The sequence below is a fragment of the Macrobrachium nipponense genome, chromosome 45 (assembly GCF_015104395.2).
Source record: "Macrobrachium nipponense isolate FS-2020 chromosome 45, ASM1510439v2, whole genome shotgun sequence".
NCBI lineage: Eukaryota > Metazoa > Arthropoda > Malacostraca > Decapoda > Palaemonidae > Macrobrachium > Macrobrachium nipponense.
Window position 1 is genome coordinate 28,583,817 of NC_061105.1, and position 17,101 is coordinate 28,600,917.

The 17,101-nt window shown below is 38.6% G+C and overlaps 1 protein-coding gene across 13 annotated transcripts in view; it reads right to left on the reverse strand.

Moving 5' to 3' along the window:
* LOC135214456 (sodium/calcium exchanger Calx-like) overlaps positions 1-16,643 on the reverse strand; it is a 256,399-nt gene extending 239,756 nt beyond the window's left edge. For 10 of the 13 annotated variants that reach the window (XM_064248776.1, XM_064248769.1, XM_064248774.1 and 7 more), the window contains exon 1: positions 16,458-16,643. The gene's annotated coding sequence lies outside the window, so the exon portion shown is untranslated. The remainder of the gene's footprint in view (positions 1-16,457) is intronic. The other 3 variants (XM_064248778.1, XM_064248775.1, XM_064248777.1) reach the window with 2 other exon arrangements.
* Positions 16,644-17,101: the final 458 nt, after the last annotated feature.

The window sequence follows — 17,101 nt, forward strand, 5'->3', positions numbered from 1 at the left end:
CACAAGGGTAAAATACCAACATCTATCTTACTGGTACGAAAATAAAGAGAACAACATAACCAGGTATATCTGCATGAAACAACTTGGAAGTTGTCCCCCCATTTACTATTCCACATCTTTGATGTGGATGCGTCTCAATGCCTCCATCAACACTCTTCGCTAGTGGTTAAACAGCCCTCGTAATCTCACCGAAATCCATCAGTAGCATTTTACGATGTCTAGGCAACAGGAATTCGTACAAAAGCACTGACACCATCGAAAGTAATAAAATGCCAACAACACTGCAATTGAAAACTTAAAACAAAAACAAAAGCCACGACGACTAAGAAACAATTTCCTAAACTCTCTTTCTCTCTCATGGCGACAGAAGAGAAAACGGATGTGAGAAACAAGTTAATTTTGCCTGGATTGTAATGTTGGACAAAGCTTCACGATACACGTCAGAAACATGGGCCCTTCCGCTGGTGACCTCCCAACTGCCTTAACTTCCACAGCAAGTAGCCTAAACAATCCCAAGGCATTCATGGCCACTCCCTAGGAAATCAATTCATAACCGGGCGTGCTATTTCTAATTAACTGAACGGTGAATGGGCTACTTAAATCCTCTGTTCACTAAAACAGTTTATAAAACGGTAAGATAGTAAATATACTCCATGAAAAAAAATAACATGCGTCCAGAAAACTTACGTTCAATTATGAAAAGTTTAAGCATTGCTGCACTTTATATATCAACTGCTTAAATTTTCATAGGTCTTATTTGGCCTTGTCCTATAACCAAAAACTCACTGGACATCCTACTGAGATATGATCATTCTCCTATGATTTTTAAGCGTAAAGTTGAGATTACGTTGCATTTCGTATCCAAGCAATGTAATATAGGCCAGGAGTTGTATCAAATGCTGTCATGAGCTCTCGAGTTTTAGGAACTTTCGATTCCTAAGAATTTTAAAAGCGTAAGTTCAACGCAGAACAGTGAAAGAAATATAATTTCTAGTAATCATAAGTTGACAGCTACGTCACGATAAATACAAGACGACTGCGGTAGGCTATTTACGAGGATGAATCAGGATCCGGTGTAGGTTACGAAGTTCCACCAATTTATGTATATTATATATATATATATTATATATATATATATAGTATATATTATATATATATATTTAATATATATTATATATATATAATATATATATTATATATATATAACGATATATTAATTATACGTATATAATATATAACGTAATATATATAATTATATATATATATATATAATATATATATAATATACGTATATATAAATAAAATATTATAATTATATCTATTAAATATAGATATATATACGTATATATATAACTATAATTATAATTATATAATAATAATAATATTATATATTTATATATACTGAATCAGCCTCTATCAAATTATAGGGAGTTGCATCAAATGATTAATTTTTCCAGTTCATATTTTTTCAATTTTCGACGACGTCACACTCCTCCGCAAAAGGTTCATGAGGAGGAATCAGCACCCCTCACAGCGTTTAAAGCGTTTAAAGCTGCACAGAGTATTCCTTTATGGCTATATAAAGCTCTTCTTCCCCTTTAAAGGAAGGGAAGAAAAATATTCATGCTGTATAAAGAGACATAGAATGTACTTCCGCCAAATTGCACATGGCTTTGAAGACAAAAATATCGCGCACATAAAAGGGAATGGAAGACTTCTGGGATAAGTAAGGGAAGTTGTGGAAGAGTTAGAAAGATAATGTCATGACTAATCCTTCAATCCCCCGCTTCCGAACACTGTTTGTTTGTTTGTATGGTGTTTTTACATTTCATGGAACCAGTGGTTATTCAGCAACGGGACCAACGGCTTTACGTGACTTCCGAAACACGTCGAGAGTGAACTTCTATCACCAGAAATTCACATCTCTCACTCCCTCAATGGAATGCCCGAGAATCGAACTCGCGGCCACCGAGGTGTCACGCCAAGACCATACCGACCACGCCATTGAGGCGCTTACTTCCAAACACTGAAACCAGAAAGAAAAATTCTACTTAGGATGAAAGACGTAGAAGAAATAGAGACTGGTAATCCAACAGACATTAAGAATAACTTCCAAAGTATAATTCTAAGCAATACCTTTAGCCATAAAAAAGAAACTATTCAATTACTGTCGTAAATTGAAAAAAGGGTCTCTTGATCGCCTTCAACCTCATTTTTTATGAGTTCCTTCCATATAATCAGCGTCACAACACGCACTATCAAAGTTGCTTAACATTTTGGAATAAATAGAAAAAGGAAACCCCAAAAACTATTCACAGGATATATATACACGCCGGATGCAACTACTTTCCGAACAAATTCTAAAAAGAAAGAGAAACATCCAACTAGAAACTGCAAAAATCATAGTTTTATAACCGAGACAGACAGCGCCAGTTACGTGAAGAGATTCATGCATCAAGTATCAGCCGATAGCCATCAATAATAAATACCAATCGATTCTCATCAAAGAAACAAGGCAGGGGACAAGCTATTCTGACTAAATATAACACCCACTCGCATGAACTTTTGTCCTGTACTGATCAGTACGTTCTTGAGGCCAAATGTGTTCTATTTATATAAGGGTTAATGGCACTGGGTTGCCAGTTCCGTCGGTCTTCGCTGATTAAAACTGAAACCGTCGGTCTTCGCTGATTAAAACTGAAATGAACTCTTTTTTAGTCCTTTTCTTCAAAGCTCGAAACGTGATGAGATACACCTTGACGCTCCAAAGACGCCGATATTGTGGAGAAGTGATTTTAGAGATTTTTTTTAAATGTTAGCCGCTTTGAATAAATTATCCGGCAAAAGAACCCATTGTCCTTTCTAAGAGAGAGAGAGAGAGAGAGAGACGCGAGGATCCTGAAGAGGGGAGGAAGGTGGAGCAGAGAGAGAGAGAGAGAACCGAGAAGAAATGAGGAGGATTTGCTAGAGAGAGAGAGAGAGAGAGAGAAGGAATTTCTAGAGATTGCGAAAGAGAGAGAATGATGCAAAAGCTTTGCGATAGTACACATTAAAAGCAACGTGTGCACATGCATATTTTTTCCAGCGAGGAACAACGACAGTCCACGGGTGATAAACTCCACGTTTACACCTGCCGTCATCCAGCAAGGGGCTGGCTCCCCTCACCACTGGACCCAATATATGTATGTTAAATGCAGTTGCCTTGAAGCGAGCTATGGATCGGTACGTAGAGTCATTTGAGGCCAAACTTCTTATTACTGTTATGTTTTATGTTATCGGTGCATTTAGCATGAGTATGAAAAGCTAAGGAAGTGCACCAGATCCAGTTGTAGCCGACGAATCAAAACAACCCTGGTTTCCAGGGAGCCGATACTCGAGGTGTTTTCTCGGCCGGGTTATTAATGAGTGCCAGCCTGACACCTGCCTAAACAAGTTTGTTCGTTCGTTCGTGAGTTATGCACGATGGACCAGGCGATAATGGGGTTACACTTGGCGGAGTAGATTCATGCTGATGACTGGAGGGTGTTCAAGTAATTCTACATGCTTCATGCTATTCAAACTTAGCCAATAGGAGAACATATACCACCATAAAAAGACAAAATCTTTGCTCTCCATCTTAGATACATTTCAAAATTAAATCAACTTCTGTTTAGCAAACAGACCGCCCTTCACAAAATTTCATTGATAACTATCAACTTTTTTTTTTTTTTTTTTTTTTTGTTTTTTTTTTTTTTTTTTTACAGCCTTCATAAAGCATCATATCAATTTTTCCCTGGACCCCTGACCACACCTACCCAAAAATTTTATCGCAGTCCACAGTCTGTTTCTGAGAAACCACCTAAAAAGAGACAGATCAAAGTAACGGAGAACACATAACCTGCGTCCAATTAAGAGAGCGAAGTAACATCATTAAGAGCTTATTACACAGACACGCACCAAGCAGCTATCGGTTCCCAACGTCACAACATTGCAGGACGCGCTTTGAAAATTGCCCAATAAACAGGATCAGTCCAATTTATGCACTGTCAGATCACTGTTCGAAAGCAACGGTCTTAAGCACATTTCTACCGCGTCCCATTTCGTGGAAAGTGTCCAGGGCAGTCTGGCGGATTTCGCGACGTCCTAATGGCATCACCGAGATCTATAGACCTTAACTGGGTATCACAAAGCCTTGTGTCAACATCACTACGTCTGAGAAAACATAGTTGTTCGTCATGCTCTGTTCTGGAGTGAGAAATACTGTGCACATAACTGCACAGTTGATCTAACCGTCTGGAGGTGTTGTATTACGCCGTCGATTTTTTTTTATTGAGAGAGAGAGAGAGAGAGAGAGAGAGAGAGAGAGAGAGAATGGTGCATTTTTTTGGCTGCTATGAAAATTTCAAGTTAACTATTTGCCTTAACAGACAGGGGTGAGAAACTGCCTAAAAGTATATATTGCTCAACAAGCAAGTTAAACTGCATTTGTTTAGGTAACTTCTCTTTAAAATGGCTTCTATCGCAGATAAAACTGAATTACACGGTTTGACTTTTCCTCATAATATATATATACACGTATAATACATACAAACCGACTAGTACATATTTTGCTCGCAACCTGAAGGACATGCTCCACTGGCTTTCCAGCCTCATAACGACCCATATGGGTTTGCAAGAAGCAGCCAAAGACGTTAATCTTACAAGCAACAAGCTTTATTCTTTATCTGGGCTCTGCTCTTCGAGAAATTAAGTTCAATAAATACACACGTTCTCTCTCTCTCTCTCTCTCTTTCTCTCTCTCTCTCTCTCTCCGTTGCTTCCGTATAAACACAGCGCATCTTCATTTAAGCAGGATTATACGGATTCATTAATATCTGCTGCGACGCGGAGCCGATGTTTCATAATTAACGGAGCTAAAGGCGATTTGCCGTTAATTGCCATAATTAGTTCAATGCTAATTAAAGGCTACAAGGTAATCTTTCAGCATCTAGAGGTAGAGATATGGAGGAATATGGACTTCTACCGTTATTTTTTATAAATCTGGGTACATGGAGACGTAATGTGTGTACACTCCACGCGACGGGTGTGGGGGGCACGCAAATCATAATCTTCCTCACTATTTCATATAAAAAAATATATTTAAAAAAAACTAGCGTTCCACAAGATTGTATCAGCTGAAATCATAGAAAAGCCTCGCGCGCAGGCGCTCACATATACATACATACATACATACACTACTTTATATCAATTTATATATAGTTTATATATAGTATCTATAATACACTATATATATATATATATATATATATATATATATATATATATATATGTACAATTTCAATTTCAAGAACCCAATCACATACAGAAACTAACCTTTTCAAAAGAATGTCTCTAATACAGAGAAAATTACGGTTAAATATTGTGAATACCTCATTCCGTAGGTCAGGACGAGGAGGGCTCAGATGCAGAGAAAAGTCAAGAAGCATTCACAAAACGAACGCGCCCGTTCATGTAAACAGATGATCAGAAACTTAAATAAAATCCGCATCTGGGTCTGTCTCAAATCTTAACCAGCTCTCTCCCTTGAACCACATCCCATCCTTCTCTAGAATATCATGAAACCCAAGAGCGAGTCTTCGAGTCGTCTTGCAAAAACCGGAAGAGAAAACGAAACGGGAAACAGGCGAATACACAGCCGGATGGAAATTCAAGAGCGCGTCTAACCCTAAATGGAAAATATGGGGAAATAAAAGTCAAGCTTCTCGGGGCCGTGAGTTACGTATATAGGCCTAACAGAAAGATCCAAAAAAGCAGAATACGTTTCCTTCAACTATAGTCAATGTTCGTTTGAGGTTGTGTTTACGCCTGAAAGGCTAATTGAAGGTTAAAGGTCCCCTTTGGCTTCTGGTGTTGCTGGTGAACTAATTATCATCATTTTCTTCATCATCATCATCGTTGTTATGATGTTGTTACCGATGTTCGCCTAAAGTTTGCCCAAGAGAAAAATGGACAAAAAGTCGCTTTCATATACATTTCCATCGGTGTTAGTATTTAGAGAATCTCTGAAGAACCTTGAAATTTTCTGTGAAGGGGAAAAATCTTTATCGAAAGTCACAAGATGGGGATTAGCAAACAGCCACATATGGCATTGGATAAGGATAAGTTACGCCACTCGCACACAGTCCGAAGGTCTTTAGTCTTGAAAAGGCCCATAATCGAAGCCATTCATTCCAGCACAACTCAAAATAATATCTTCGTACCAAGGAACTTTAAGGTATATCTTAGTTTTACCAGACCACTGAACTGATTAACAGCTCTCCTAGGGCTGGCCCGAAGGATTAGATATTTTTACGTGGCTAGGAACCAATGGGTCACCTAGCAACGGGACCTACAGCTTATTGTGGGATCCGAAGCACACTATATAGAGAAATGAATTTATATCACCAGAAATAAATTCCTCTGATTCCGCGTTGGCAGAGCCGGAAATCGAACCTCGGACCACCGGTTTGGCAGCCGAGACCGAAAACCACGCGTCCAGCGTGGAACTAACAGAGATAGGGAGTAAACTAAAGCTACAGATAATGGATCTTTCAGTGTCATACTGACAACTATAAAGCTCTCAGACTGTTCTAGCACGACAGCTTGAAAGCTTATACAACCACTAGTTGTACCATCACCATCGGCAAATGTTTAATTTGGTAATGTGACCTAAGAAACAAGGCCTCAGTATCTTCAAATTTCATCCCAAGATGTCATTTCTGGGAAATGACACCCGACGTATACGCAAATCCATATTAGTCTAATAAAAGAGATCAACAGCCCAATATGTTAAATACAACCTGACGTCTCTTAAAAAGAAAAAAAGTGCTAAAGGAAAATCTCAAACACAAAGTGAAGCCTCTAAAATGAACTTTGAAAAGAGAGAGGCCAAGTAGCCAAGTTATATTTAATGATCTCATTCCCACACTTCTGCAACCACTGCCTTCTCTTTACTTAGCTGGTTAACTGGCTTTGATCTTTCAAATTCCTTTCTTGGGTCTCCGTGACGATGCAAGCCACATCAAACTCATATGGTCTGTAGCAGGGTTTATTATCGGTGTTTTTTATGCAAGTCAGGGCGTTGTATAACCTTCCTCCGTTATTCAGTCTTTGAACCGGAATAAGAGGGGAGGTTCTAAATTTTGGGATGAGGCAGCAAGAACCACTTCAGCGTCCCACAGATGGTCAGGGAACCTGTGCGACAGCTGTTTGGAATTCAGTGATGATCACCCATCCGACTACTGACGCCAAAAAAATTAATACTGCTAAACTTCACTCACAGAACGGAAAGTGATAAAGCAAAAGTGTTACCAATGACATAACATTGATGGTTACCCATTCTAGCAGTGATCTGACCCAACGTTGCTGAACTTTATAGGTTGGAAGACAAGATGTGTATCACAAATGTGTTCTGGATGCTAAAAGGTCACTGAAATACAAAATTCTCACACCTCTGTATCACCGTTCCAATCACCACACCACCTCAACCATCAGGGCAACTGGTTCTGACCTATCCTACCCCACTGGACGCTAAAGGATCAAAGAGCCACAAAGACAAACAAGTCACTCTACATAAATATGCAACCATCTGCCAAACAAACAAGTTACACAAGCCTCTATGACAATATACAGAGTTCGGCCTTTTGTAGATCAAAGTGTCTGAGCGGAGGCCGTAGACTTCACCCACATTAGCCCTCGTCTGAATAACTACACAGCAGAAGCTGCGTAAAGCCGAAGATACCCTCCTTTGATATTCTGTTGCCTTCTGATAGAAGTACATCAAACACTTTGATAGCGTCCCAGTGACTAATTTATGTGATTAATCAGTTCACTCAGCGCACACTCCCCGTAGCAGTGTTGCAAGGCGTATGTGGACTTTGCCTTGATAGTTTGCGCAGTGAATTCTTGATACAAACAGGTTATAAATATACTAGCTGAGCAACCCGGCGCTGCCCAGGATAAGTTTGAATGACAACCGATACTCTCTCTCTTTCCCAGAACCCCAACTCTCTTTTTCTCACTCTCTCCCTACCCTGTTAAGATAGTTTGCTTCAGTTACATTGTCAAGCAGTTTTGACATTTTATATTTCACCACTTCTCATCCCCCATTCCTATTGCGGCTAAACTTGGACCTGATGGGTAACAATTCATCACAGTGACCTCAAAAACTATGGATTATACACTAATATCAGTCATTTTTAAAATTCTATTATTTACCCTTTCTCACCCGCCCCCCTTTCCTATCGGGGCTGAACTTGGACCCAAAGGGCAACGGGAGTGTCACTTTCATCTTAGCAACCTCGAAAACTATGGATTAGACACAAATATCTGTACTTTTCGGTTATTTTTATATGTCACCCCCTTCCCACCCACTCTCCCTATTAGGGCTTAACCTGGACTTGAAGGGCATGGGGAGTATCACTATTCATCTCAGCAACCTCAAAAACTATGGATTAGACACTAATATCTATCATTTTCGGTTATTTTTACATTTCACCCCCTTTCCACTCCCCCGCTTTACCCAATCAATGGTCCGATGTTAATTCTGTTTTCGCCATGAACTTCCCCGTTTTAATGTTGACTTAGGATATGTATAGCGTTTATACAATCAGACATTTTCTGGCTGATATATATATATATATATATATATATATATATATATAATATATATATATACACACAATTATATACCATAATGTGTGTATAATATGTATGTATATATATAAAATATGTATGTATAAACACATAAGCACTATTCTTTAAAAGATAACAGCCCAAAAATTCGTTGCAAAGCATTGTAAAATGATCTTGTTTAACCCAAGACCCACTCTCGAAATAAAATAAACATGCTTTAAAAAAATATCAGCCAAAATACTTAACACTGAAATCTTTCACCCTTTTACCCCGAAATACAGGGGCCTGGTATCCCTTTACGTTCTGTCGTAATAACGGGATATAATTAGACGTGATGGCGGGCAATAAACTAATTGGTTAAGGACACGCCTCTTGTATAAGGTCGCTTAAACAAAAAGGAAGTTAAAAAAAGGAAGATGCGTTAGCCTCACGGCTCAACTCACCGTTTTCCTAACAAAATGAGCAGTTCAGGTGGCTGTCTCTAACCTTAGTTGTCTCGACGCCATATTAACAATGTCGACTTTTGGTTTGGTTTGTTTGTATGGTGCTTTTACGTTGCATGGGACCAGTGGTTATTCAGCAACGGGACCAACGGCTTTACGTGACTTCCGAACCACGTCGAGAGTGAACTTCTATCACCAGAAATACACATCTCTCACTCCTCAATGGAATGGCCGAGACGAAGAAACGACTTTTGGTTTGGATTTACGAGCAAAATAATTGGCAAGGATTATAATCCAAGCTGTTCCCTGTATCAATGACGGTATTATATCTTGGAAGTAGATGCTCTTTTAAACAAGTCTTGCTGAAAAGGATTGCTGCATCAGCTCCATTCATTTTGTATAGAATCTTCTCTATTTTCCTCATTAAGGACATCTCATTGTTGCTGAAACTGGAAAGCAACGTGCCAAAGGGGATCGTCAAATCCGGTGTAGTCATATTGAATAATACTCGCAATGAACATTATATTTCATGCATTATACTCATACGTAGGATGACCATACACTTATACCTCACCACTCCTGGATGTCCATTTTATTTGCCAAATAGTATATAGAAGGAATATAGAATTTAATCAAAAGGCCAAGCGCTGAGACCTATGAAGTCATTCAGCGTAGAAGGGTTGGAGAGGTGTAACAAGAGGAAGATGCGTAGGAGAGGGTGGATAGCAAGATGAAAGGAGAATATGAACGGAGGTACAGCAAAGAATAAAAGGGGGTTGCAGGTAGAGGCCGAAGGGACTTCGCAACGAACCTTAAGTAAGTAATGCCTGCAGTGCACCTCGCCACTAACCCCCTAGGGGAATTTTTCACATAATGGTCCATATATCAATATATTCAAGACCATCATACATTTTTGACGACAGATTAACGTCACCAATTCTTCCATGCATTTTTTTTCATATCGAACGTAGACACACTTATTACGATGTTTAATTTCCGACCGCCACATTTCTTTTAGAATTTAAAATAATATTTTGTTCTAAAAAAAAAACTTTTTTCGACTAAATCCACAATTTTTTTACAAACCCCCCAAAAAAACGTACTGTTACGGAATGAGGTTCAAATTGGAAAATTTGTGTGTGTACGCGCGGGCGTGCACACAATGCAATTTTTTCCCCTTTAATTTTGGATGTGGTGAACGCTACAACCCTATACCCAGCGCCTCAGTGGCTTGATCGGTATAGTCTTGGCCTGCCACCACAGCGGCCGCGAGTTCGATTCTCGGGCATTCCATTGAGGTGTGAGAGATGTGTATTTCTGGTGACAGAAGTTCACTCTCGATGTGGTTCGGAAGTCACCTAAAGCCGCTGGTCCCGTTGCTGAATAACCACTGGTTCCATGCAACGTAAAAACACTATACAACTCTATACCCGCACAGAGAATACACCAAAATCTTTAGACCTTGGAATCAACTCTACGAGTGTGGTATATACCCCACAAAAAAAATCCCATGATAATTAACCTATAGATATCAACTTCACCATATAAGGGATGTTTATAAAAAATATCAACCTTCCAATTCGCATGAGCGTTTTGGGATTAAATTACAAGATCCTCACCTCCACTAAACTAACAAAGGGTTACATAATTATCAACCAAGATCCACTGAGGGGCAGTGAATTCTCTAGATGGGTCACAATTGTTTTCCCGCCTCGGAACGCTTATAATACACACGCACACACGTGTATATATACATTATATATATATATATATATATATATATATATATATATATATATAGTATATATATAAAAGGAAACAGCAAAACGGTGATTACCATATGTTCTTCGCATTTCACCTCCTCTTACCCTTCGTCCTCTGCATTCCTTCCTTTATTTATCTTGCCCCTAAAATCCTACTTTTCTCTCAAAGACTTTAACAAAATTACTTTAACAAAATGTAGAAGACATAGGCTACTTAGTTTTTAAAGTACAGGCTACCATAATAATTAAATATTAAGCTAAACTGAATCCCCAAACCGTGTAAGAGAGACAAACATATTGAAGGGAAGACGGACAAAAGACTACATCCCTTTATGAACATCTAAACAGAACTGTCTACCATTTGTACTAGGTTTGACAAACTCTTACCGCGTGGAGGCTCCGTGATGACAAAGTAAGAATGACACTCTCACAGGCAGATGGGTTCTACCAGTGCATCTCTATATAGGCTTGATGGTCTTCTCAAGTGCCTACTTGTAGTTTGACAAATTTCTGCAATTTCGTAAAAAACATAACGAAAAATGGACTAGTCACCTTTATGAACATCTAAGAATGATGTTCGACCTTTGTATTAAGTTTGAAATCCCTTCAACTGTGTATTTCTCATGGCAAGGTAAGTGAAACTGACACGCTAACACATTCAAACATACTGACGTCATTGCCTTAAGTACATACATCTATACACACGCCATGTAGGAGTTGCGATGACAAAGCACGCATGATACACCCACAGCTGAATGGATGGACAAACCTGACAGCCTGTCTTCATAAACAACCACATATGATGGTTGTTAGATTCAGTTTGACTGACATGACTCCAACCGGGGAGGGAGCTGCCGTGACCACGGTCTAGGTATATACGTATATATATATACCTAGCCCGTGGCCGTGACAAGGTGACAGACACTGACGGACTGATAAGAGGGACGGTCTTCCTTCACGCATAGCTTGGATGATGGTCTACCTTTGATCCAAGTCTGGAAGAAATCCTTTCAACTGAAAAGATGGAACTTTCCTCCCGATGGTCTTAACCTGCTATGTATACACCTCTGCTGCGTGTTTAGTACAAGCCGGTTGGACATTACCATAAAAACATAATTAAAACATATCAAAGTTAATGACCTTCAAGAAATATCAGTCCTAGATAACGACCTCCGCATACCCTAGGAAAGATACAAAAGAAGTTGCAAATGAAATGGGAAGCGTGACAAACACTGATGTGCAGACAGACAGACAGACAGTCCAACTCCTCTCGTGCACTTCATGCAAGATGGTCTGCTTATGTTATGTACAATTGTTATGATGGCGTGACAGACACACTGACAGAATGACAGGCAAACGGATGGAAAATTATGTCCACCACCGAATTTGTGGCAGGGGACTGATAATAATAAAGCAAAAGCTAACCTGTGAATAGACTATGTTTCCCGGCCTAGTAACTGTCACTCATATCGGCCATAATAATTCATTACATAAACTTAAGTCGAACGGATAGACTGACAAGACAGGCAGTAGTAGTCTGTTATATGCCTCAACGCCTGAGTACAAAGAAAAATTATAATAAATAATTCCATATACTTTTAATCCAAAGTATTTTGGAGGAGAAAAAATGTCTAATTTGTAAGAGAACATTACTCTTCCGGCATTTTAACAATACAACGGACACGAGCGAGGGATCTTAGTATGGTTTACAATGACAGCATGGTCATTACAATTACATGGAACGTAACATCATTACAACTATTATAAGTAACAAACTAACTATTTTGTAGCCTATTTTATAACTTTTCACCAAAACTGATCTTGGCGGCACAGGTATTATTACGATTGTTATTTTGCAAAAATAACCAGAATAGAAAATCAAATTTAATAAGGAAATAAGAAAAAAAATTCTACCCGAGTATCAGCAAAAGCAATTAAAACCACGAAAAAAATAAACGATACAGCACACGAGTCGCGTCTACATAATCATTCCCTCTACCACAGTATCCGCTTACCTGCACCGAATGCTTATACTGGTTTACACGTTACCGTCACGTTGTTAAGCCGTTCTGAGGGCAATGGAACATGTGCAGAAGCATTCCCGCCTTTCTGTTACACATAATACATATACACAATTTCACATATATATATATATATATATATATATATATATATATATATATATATATATATATATATATATATATATATATATTCTTTACCCTAAGGAATGGATTACAACCTTATCTGAACTCAAATTCACAATATTACCGTTACATGAAGAACACCGTACATAATTGGCTACGTGTAGTAGTAGTACCCCCCACAAACAAGTCTATTCCGGATACTGTCGTATTAACGATCTGTCAACTAATTACATTGTAAAATAATCATTTAATTAGCTAACATTCCTATCGACAGCAATACCATAGCAACTACAATCTACGCGCTATAATTCGTAGCACAAATATTTTAATTACTATGAAACTTGAGCAAGCTGGGATATAAGTAGTGACGTTCCAATCCTACATAACCCTACTTTCACTTCTCTAATAAATTTTCTTTTTTCCTTATGTAAATTACAAATACCTCCGTGTATGACATTCGATCTAAAGCAATTAAGCCTACAGAATTTTGTTGAAATAAACATTAAACACCGATCAGGTAATTCCAGGAGGTACAAAGATTTTTGTAACAAGCAATTTGTTACAAGCCATGTTCCTTATCCTCTACCCTCCCTTGAGAATTTCCGATATCCTGCATGCTCCGGTTTCCCCAGCCTTTGAGAGACGGAGCCAGTGCTACCTTATAAGTCTACCTTAAAGTAGCACTTCCCGCCACCCTACTTACCATTTTACAAAGAATTAGGCCTCCACCTCTAAGTACCTAAACTGTCTAGCATACTTTTCAAAATGTCCATGCACCAGATGAATAGCTAAAAACTACGTTTCTTTATATATCATACTAATCAACTCCCCAACGCACACCAGATGTCTGCCACAACCATAGCACTCAACCATACAGAGGTAACGTAACTTCAACTTCTGTACGATCAAGCAAAGCAAAGTATATACACACATACGCACGCACACAACGGGTTTGCAGATGCGAGCCAACCCGTTCCCTCCAGCCTCCACCCTCCAGTGATACAATGACCGATCACACATCCGCTGCTTTAACGGTCTCTGAAGTTTCCATTCCAAAAGTTGTGACACCCTCTCATGTACTATAATTATGACCCGCTTGAACACAGCACACGTTCTGTATAAGTGTGTATTGCTAAGGCTAACTGTTTACCCAATGAACCTACACGCAATACTGTTACAGTGTGAAAGATTCCCCAATTTTCAAGCGCAAACATTAAATGTATCTTCTTGTATAATTACTCATGATATGAACGCAGCACACGTTTTGGTTAAACGTACTCTGCAGGTATAACTACACAGCAATTAACCGGATTCTTGATTATTCTGCTTGTAACCAGTTAACAATATGTAGTATTTCTGCCTCATGTCATGTATCTGATTTTTAAGAAAATATGCTATAGCAGTGAAGACCTGTAATTCCCCGTACAATGGTCTAGCATTAAACAATACAAATACTTGAACAGTTATCTGAAATTTAGCATACTATAGAAAATCAGTGGTTCCCAGACTTGACCAAACCAACAGTGGCAGATCTAGAAATCTTTCCTGGGGGTTAGGGCCACTTAGGATTTTATATATATATATATATATATATATATATATATATATATATATATATATATATATAATACACACACACACACACACACACACACACAGTAGTAGTAGTTGTCGTTGAAATAATATTGACAAAGCAAATGTTTGCAACTAATAATGATTTATTGAAAGAAAACAATGCTATACTATGCATAAACATGGGTGGGTGCACGTAGCCAGCCCCCCCCCCCCCTTAAATCAGCCACTGCATACTAAGGATCCCCAGATATATTGAGTCACAGTTGAGGACCCCTGTCAATTAACTTTTTATCATACCATACCGGGATACCCAGTACAACGTTTAATATGTGCATATTCCTGCACACGTATCGATAACACCGACACTAGGATGCTAAAGAATCAGTGATGTAGTTTTATTGTACATATAATTTTTCTGGAGTTAAGAAACACCGCATTCAGCAAATCAACAACCACACAAAATAATCCGTGAACTAAAATACTTACAGAGAGCTAGTTATTCCGCAACATCAAAAATAAAAACAAAAAATATTATGAAGCCAGACTAATGAAACGACCAAGCCTTCCAAAAATTATCCACGAGGATTACGATTGCTTATATTTACACTGGCTTGTATAAATACAACTTTAAATATCCACACCAATGGGCTAGAATGAACAAAATGTAAATAGTTGTAAAATGTAAATAGTTTTAAACAATGTGTTTAACAACAACAAAAATACATTAAATAGCATGTTCTTACGTAAATGCTCATCAAAGCATAAACCTAGATTCCATTAACGCGAATACAACGTCGCCTTTTCTACCCAGCCAGTTGAGTTGGGCTACTAAAGGTCAATATCACCGGCCACATGGGAGTGGCAGATGGCTTTCCACTCTGGGTGTCATCCCTAGCCATAGTAGGAACATGCAGCTTTTTCCATACATTATTTTCACACCAAATTATTATAAATAAATAAAATATAAAGACATTAAACATTATTTTGAAAACCTTTATAATCTGCCGTATGACAAGTAAGAGGTACTTAAAATTAATATCCTTTCACAACCCTCAAAGGAGCTCTTGAAGCACTACTAACTTTCCCATTGTGACTGCCGGCATTAGTTCTGTCACAAGGCACTTCCCGAGATATCGATTAGTCATGGAAAGGTGTTAAGATGTACTTTCTGCTGTTAGCTGTAATGAAATTCTTTTCGGCAGAACAGCGATGAACTTTGCTTGCTTTTCTGGTGCAAACTTCCGCCAAATTACTGTCTAGATCAATTAACGCAACTATACGATTTCCCGTTAAAAATTAATTCTTCAAAATTACATGGAATTTGGATATTAACGAAATTAACAAGAAAGGATGTAGTTAACTTTTCTTACAGTAAGCAGCGTGTTATTCGGGGCATAGGTACCAAACATGCGGACGATTAAAGATACAGATGGCACGAGTCGGTCAATAGCCTTTTCAGGACTTTCTCTTACGGTCTACGCCCACTTTTCTAACCCCATATGCCACCAAAAAGGCCAGGTCTCGCCTTTTAATGTATTAAGAACTGTTCGGCGACTTTTTTACGAATTTAAAATTGTAAACTTTAGAATGAATGTGTTCTACAATTTTCTAACACTACTTGAGCGTCGGTATAACACGAGCTACAACAAATCCAAGATACAAAATGCATACCATGCACCTGACAACAATATTGGATATGATAGCTAGGCTATACTACTAACAGTGAATTGCAAAATTAACAGCATGCCTATTCCCCACAGCGTTATTATCTACGGTCCCGGCTGTTATAAACAATGGAGACTAACTCTGTTCAGTAGGCGGGGCTCAAAATTTAACGTTGGATAAACACACGCAGTCAAAAAGGGCGAATTACGTACCTTTCTAAATGGGAAGCTTCTTTATTCGGCCTTCTCTTAGCCAGTCGACGTTGCGTTAAAACTGTTAAACTACAACATTAAAAGTTTCACAGACTGAATGACACAACAACACTCTGAGAAAGAGCGGGACACACCTCACTCGTCCGACGTCTCGCCGCTGACTGAACTTGCAAAGCAGCGCGACGCTCGAGTCGCGATATCCGACAGAGCGTCCTGGCGTCTGTGACCACGATTGGATGGTGGGTACCCACCCTACTGAATCACTCCTTAGTATATATATACACAAGCAAAACACACGTATGTGTATTTTAAAAAAATACTATTTACTATCTAATACTCTATCCCTCAACAATGAAATTATAACAGATGAGTGGTTCTGTATTCGAACCTGAATTTTTGGTTTAGTAACAAAGATAGATGGTCAACCTTGACTACTCGGTTATCAAGAGAAATGTAAATTGTTATCGACTCTGCTGTATACATATTCTAGTCGAATTTAGGTTCTGTATTTAAAATCGCCATCAGCTGACTGGTAAGTTATATGTTAAATCCAAGAAGCAAGAGAGTACGTATACTATACAGAAGTGAATGGCTCAGACCACGCTGCTGATGAACTATTGCTGTGTAAGTGTATGAAGCAGCTA